This window comes from Sciurus vulgaris (genome assembly GCF_902686455.1).
Source record: "Sciurus vulgaris genome assembly, contig: HiC_scaffold_604_arrow_ctg1, whole genome shotgun sequence".
Taxonomy (NCBI): Eukaryota; Metazoa; Chordata; class Mammalia; order Rodentia; family Sciuridae; genus Sciurus; species Sciurus vulgaris.
In genome coordinates, this window is record NW_027632417.1 from 3,581,338 (window position 1) to 3,587,067 (window position 5,730).

The window sequence follows — 5,730 nt, forward strand, 5'->3', positions numbered from 1 at the left end:
TGGAAGGTATCTTAGGACTCTTGCATATGACCTAGCCATCTGAGATGAAACACACAAAATTCACACACCACACTATGTATTTTGCCATCTTTGGCAGAAATCTAAGAGACTGCCTCTATCTAATACCTTGACTAAGTGACCTAGAAACATGTTTTTAATTTTAAAAATATCATTTGAGGAATCTCAGAATTATTTCAAAAAAGCAGGACTGGAATATTATCTTATAAGCTGAAACTTATGCAGGTATTCAAATCATATATTGGATTATCCTGGGGAATGCTTACTGCATTCCTCATACATTCTTCTACATGGAATGGATCCATGACAAAACACATAGGGTCTACACACTCATTCCTTCTCCATCATGGAAATCACTCATCTAATAAGAGAGTTGGGAAGATAAAACAGCAATTGCACTGTTTAGGCCTTCTCCCTTTGAAATTGTTGGTTGTAATCTTGCCTTATCCAACATATGTTCTGGTCTGCCATCAGGGATTTTTTAACAATAGGTCCACAGCTTGCCTCCTATGACATTGTCTCCCCAGATTTTTTGTGGTCTTGATCCCAAAGTATTGAGTCTTTAAGAGCCTCCCACAAGTACATCCTCTTCTTAGTCTGGATTCTAAACTAAGTAAGGATTATGACAATAATTATATTGAAATCAAAATATTGACTTTATTTTTTACATATGAAAAATTCCATTAAGTAAATATAAATATATGAAAATGCTCACAACAAAAACAGATAAGAATAATCTACATAGGAGAATATGACTTAGACTACTTGACAAGTGGACTTTGTAACAATAAACCATAGCACTGAATAGATGCATACTCCCAGCTGTATTGCATCAGCATAGCCACGAAGGCCATGAAATGAAAAGTGTACATTTCCAGAAGAAGTCCTATCTACATGAAAAGTACCTTCCTGGCCAAAGGGTATCTCAGCAGCAGGACAAAGTGTTTCAGGACACATTCTTTGAGGAATACTTCTTAATGTGAAAAAAACAAAAACAAAACTCATTCTTAGTACACGCACATCATACAGATTTCAATGTATATGGCTTATTTTGTGAATTATAGAGCTACTTACTGCAGCACTATCTTATTCCCTTAACAAGAAAAATTTTACTTGAAGTGTCATCTTATAAATAGGAATTAAATTTTCTTTACAAATTATAAGAATAGAGTGAAAATCTTAAAAACATTCCCATAGAAATCCCTTCATAAACGAATTGATGAAATGTTTCAAAATAAAAACTAACACATAAAATCTCAGGTAAACTACAGTTGAAATTATAACAAATCTCCCTCCTCCACTTTTGAAGAATAAGAGAATTCCCTTTTCAGTCAATGGTAACAGACTATAGGAGGTAAAGTTCACAAAGTCACATATTTCGGGTTTATATCTCTGCTTAACAAACAATTCAAAACAATAAATATTGATTATCTCACAGGAATTTGTGTTGACTTGATCTAGCTGGGCCTTTTATGATCCACATGGTGGCTGTTATCTGATGATGTATTAATCTGGAAGCTCCAACCATCTTCAGCATCAAGAGAACTCCCTCAAAGTATGACAGTTGGTATTGACATCTGAGAACAGGTAGGGCAACTAATTAAAGCACCTTGTCTCTCCTTCAAAGAGGCCCACATACACAAGGCCATCAGATTACATTTAACCCAGACAATTCATAACAACAATGTATAACAACATACAGTTTTTATTCACATGCAATATCATTTTGTTTATCTGAAGCTCAAATTTAGGTGGATGCCCTATATATATTCTTATTTGTTAAATATGGCAATTTTGGGGGAAGACTCTAAATTTAATGAGCATCGGAGACAACTCTTCCAATGGAGAAAAAAAAATCACACTGACAATAAAGAAAAAAAATCTGATAATGTCTGCTGCTGGCAGCATGAAAGGGAAATAGACACTGGCATACAGTTTTGGTTCCAAATGGTGTTATCCTTTTTCTGAAGCCCAAATTAATATGGGTTAAAAACTTGAATGATCTTGAAACAGAAGCTCTGTTTCCACGAAAATGAAAGATTCAATGTCAGTTTTAGAAAAGGATTTCAAGGTGATTCAGACCTGAAATATAATAAAAGGGCTGACTTGGCAGGTCAGGAGTCACATAAGTTTCCTCAGAAAAAATAGCCAAATTTATGAAAAAGATTGTTTTAGAGTGTCTAGCTCTAGGCTCATCCTGTTACTACTTGGAATTAATCTCAAAACAACACTTTGGATGAGGTATTGCTGTCCTCTCTTCATGGAAGAGTGTGACTGCAAAATATTTGCTTGTAATCAAAGAGCCAGATGTCTAAGACTTTTTTCACCAGTACTACTGCCAGAGTCCCAGAGAGAACCTGCCTCCTCAGCACCTTGAGTTTCTGGTGGCCAATCTGTAGTAAATATGCTAGAACACATTCTGCTATGAGTGTTACTGTATTTTTCCTGTGTTCATCCTGCAGCAGGGAGCTCAGTTTGGTGCCCCTTACCCTTTTCTCATGGCAGAACTGGAAGCAGAAGCTGTCTGAAGTCAGTGATTTATCTTTTATGAAAACATAATTCATGGAAGGATGGAACTGCTTGTACCTCACAGGAAGTTGAAGACCTTCGAAGGTAGAGAAGTGTAGAAAAAGGAATTTCTCTAAGATAAGGTGCACAGGCGAGGTACAAAAGTTCTTCAAAGTGTAGAGACCAGACCACTACTCCATATCTATACTTGGGTTAACTCTGTAGATGTCCCATTAAGGTTGGGCCTCCCTTATGACAGATTTTTTTTAGCTTGGTTCAGGAGATCCATGGAAGAGGAAGGAATTTTCAGATTTTCCCTAATCACAGTACACCTTGCATTCTCAGCAGATGTGGCATCATAAAGAAAGGTCTCAAAACAGGTACTTTGGGGCAAAACTATCATAGACATTTCAATGGTTTGGGAGCCTCTAAAGGAGAGATATAGACAACATATATAATATTAAAATGTTCACATTCCACTGTTAAGTGGGAATCAGTCGAAAGAAGTCTAAAATTTTATTGGGGGGAAGGTAACAAAATACAGTTTGACAAAAACTATACACAGCCACCTCTCTTGCTTACTCAGCAACCTCTTTTGTTGGTAGTGGTAGTAGGAGTGGTGATGTTGATGATAATAAAGTGATAGAAATTAAAATCTGCCTTTTTGGATTAAGAGGCTTGACTATGGGGCTTATGTGTGTTGAATTGAGTTTTTAAGGCAGTACAGAGAAAATAATTAGAAAAGCAGGTATTTCCTATGAAGAAAACTGAAAATTACTGTTTTGTTCTCAAACATGTAGTCTGCATGACCAAAGAAACTGCATCACAAAGCAGGAAGCAAAAAGGCAATTAATAAAATGAAGTTTCAATTTATACATTAACATGAAGTGGATGGTGCCTATATGCCAAAACTATGTTGGAGTGTTGACCCTATATTTTCTCCTAGCACTTCCAACGTTTCTGGTCTAATTAATAGGTCTTTACTCCACTTTAAATTGACTTTAAGAAAGAGTAAGAGATAGGGATCTAGTTTCATTCTTCTACACATAAATACACAGTTTACACAGCACCATTTGTTTAAAATGCTGCCTTTTCTCCAACATCTGTTTTTGGCAAATATTTTAAGGACCAGATGACTGTATGTTTATTTGTCTCTGTGTTTTCTATTACATTCCATCAGTATTCATTTCTGTTTTCATACCAATACATACTGTTTTTGTTATTAAGCTCTATAGTAAAATTTGAATCATTTATTGTGAGGCCACCCACATCACTTTTATTTCTCAGTATCATTTTGACTATTTTGGGTCTTTTATTATTCCATATGAATTTTAGGTCTGTTTTTGCTCCTCAAACTGAAGAAATAAAACCAAAAATTGATCAATGGAATCACCTCAAATTGAACATCTGTACAGTGAAAAAATAAGAGCATGCATGATAATATATAATGATGGGGAGTGGTGGGGGAAGAGAAGAATGAAGGAACTTTGGATGGTGTAGAGGAAAAAGGGGTGGGAGGGAGTGGGGATGGAAAAACAGTAGAATAAATAAGAAAGTATGGGCTGGGGAGATAGCTCATTCGGTAGAGTGCTTGCCTTGCAAGCACAAGGCCCTGGGTTTGATCGCCAGAACCGCAAAAAAAAAAAAAAAAAAAATCCAGAAAGTATTACCCTACATATATGTATGATTACATGAATGGTGTGAATATACATTGTTCACAACCATAGAAATGAAAAGTTGTACCCCATTTGTGTACAATGAATCAAAATGTGTCTGTAAAAATAAAAAATATTTTAATTAAAAAAATAATAGCGTGAAGAGAGAACCTGCAGAGTGGGAGAAAAGACTTGCCAGCTACTCCTTTGATTGGTATTTATATTCATGATATATAAAGAATCAAAAAACTTATCAGACCCCCCAAAAAATCAAATAATCAACCAATAATTGTACAAATAATCTGAACAAATATTTTTCAAAACAAGAAATAAAAATGGCCACAAAGATATGGACAAATATTCAACATTCTTAGAAATCAGGGAAATGCAAATCAAATCTACACTAAGGTTTTATCTCACTACAATTTTTATGGCAATGATCAAGAATACAAATAACAGAGCCACTGGCAAAGTTGTGGAGAGACTGTAAAGCAGTACATGCATGGTTGGTGGGACTGTAAAGCAGTACATTCACTTTGGAAAGTAGTATGGAGATTCCTTAAAAGTTGAGGAATAAACCCACCCTATAACCCAGCTCTACCCCTCTTAGTAATTATCTGAAACATCTAAAATCAATATTCTACAGTGATACATACTTAGCAACATGTATATCATTGCCATTCACAAAAGCCAAGTAATGGTACCAGCGTAGTTGACCCTCAACAATCAAATGAAGAAAGAAATATGGTATATATACACAATGGAGCTTTACTCAGCAATAAAGAATATAAAACATGAAATTTTATCATTTCCTGGTAAATGGATGAAGCTAGAGACTACCATGGTAAGTAAAATAAGCCAGGGTCAGAAAGTCAAGGGTCAAAGACACTCTTTCATAATACAGGAACAATAGAGAGAAAATAAATTTTAAAAGGGAAATCTCATGGAAATAGAAGGGAGAACAGTAGAGTACACGAAGGAAATTGAGTAGAAGAAAGGATGGATGGGAATTGGGAATTAAATTGAGCAATTTGTGATATGTACATGTATAAATGTATTACAATAAATTCCACTTTTGTGTATGAGTATAATAGAACAATTTAAAACAATAAATAAATAGAAGGAAGTCTAGTAGAATAAAGGTAAGAACGTGGGACAGGGAGGAGAGAAAAAGCAAAAGTACTGAGGATTGAAATGGAGCAAATTATGTTATATGCATTCATGAATATGTCAGTATGAACCCCAGTATGAAATTTGACTACAATGCATGAATAAAACATTTTTTCAAAAACTTATGAAATGATATAACAAAATTCCATAATTCAAGAAGCATAAGCAATGTTCTGCAAAGGGGCGCAGGGCAATTTTTGGCATTATGGAACTGTTATATATCTTGGTTATGGGGATGGTTACACAACTGTCAATCCTTTTCAAGACTCAGAACTTCACACTAAAAGAGTAAATTTTACTTTAAATATTAGCTTAATAAAAATAATTTAAAAAGCATGCATCATGTTATGTGAAGAATACAATGCTACTCTGTGATTCC